This window comes from Hibiscus syriacus, unplaced genomic scaffold (assembly GCF_006381635.1).
Source record: "Hibiscus syriacus cultivar Baekdansim isolate YM2019G1 unplaced genomic scaffold, ASM638163v2 tig00014444_pilon, whole genome shotgun sequence".
Taxonomy (NCBI): domain Eukaryota; kingdom Viridiplantae; phylum Streptophyta; class Magnoliopsida; order Malvales; family Malvaceae; genus Hibiscus; species Hibiscus syriacus.
The window spans coordinates 2,401,036-2,402,422 of NW_024062326.1; positions in this window are offsets into that span (position 1 = coordinate 2,401,036).

Here is a 1,387-nt window from a genome sequence, read left to right on the forward strand (position 1 = left end):
ACAACCAACTCATGATCAAAATGATCTTAAACTCATTAATGATAATCTCATCGGATTCAACATAAACATTAACTCTTGAATCTTTATTGGACATTTACTATTTGTCCAACTAACGCTTATATCATGACCGTGACCTATGGGTTTTCCACAATAATATCACTTGATATCAAGTAGAATTGAATATCCCTACTTTAGAATTCCTTATTTCACTCTTAAGGAAATCTGTATAACTTTTCCAGATCCAAAGAAAATATTCTTGAGCAGTTGATACATTTTCCATCTCAAATGAAAGTCTAAATGTCAACATCGTTCAATAAGAAAACTAGATAATTTTGTAGCAATAACTTCTTAACAGTTAATGCTAAAATAACACTAGTAAACAAATTTACTCATTTTTCTTATCATTATGAACTTGACACTTTTCAAGTTCTTGAGAATCCATCTCAATCTAAACAATAATTCATTGTAGCTTGAAAGGTTAGACAATCCATTTTCTCATATTTACCTTCACAAGGTAACTTTATCTAGTTTTATGGACTTGATATCTATTCTCAACCCAACTAATAATCATTTGATTCACAAATAACTCAACTTTATGTAAACTTTTAGCGAACAACTTATTACCGCTTATTTATTTCTTCTTATTCAAATCAACAATGATTTACACAATTTAATACTTAGCTTAAATATTTCTCACTTATTTAAGCTTACCTAGAGAACCTCATAATCATCACTAGATTAAAAAATCTCCTCTGGATCCCCATCCAATTCGACTTTTCTTGTAAGTCGTTCAAATTATTTTTAATCAATTCACCCCATTCAGAAACTTTGTTAAAAATTAGGCATTCTTCCACAAACTGGAGGAAAATCCCTAATAACATCCACCCTTCTAAGGTGTTTTACATAGGTCATATCGGGTCCTTTTTTTTCATTTTCAATCTCAACATTCTTTTCAACAATTTTGACTTTCTTACCTTTGTCTTTAATTACAAAATCTGAATATAGTCAGAATCATCATACTTTAATAAAATAAATAAATTTACTTCCAAAAGGCATCATCACAATATATATACAAGTATCAGTAACATTTGACATCCTAGTGGCATGTATATACTTTTTAACTCAAAACAAACTTGGTTTAGTCCTTCGGCTAAACCTGTAGCTCTGATGCCAATAAATGTAACACCAATAACCCGTATAATTATACCTATACAGATTATAGATGTCACCCGAATTTATAAAACCATTTCCAATTTCAAAAGTGATTTAAAATTTATTTTCTTAAAATGGTAAATGATATTATAAAAGTATCATATCATATAAAGTGTGTTTCATTATAACAAATTTAAAACAAAAGTTTTTTTTATGAATAGTGAACAGTGTATCG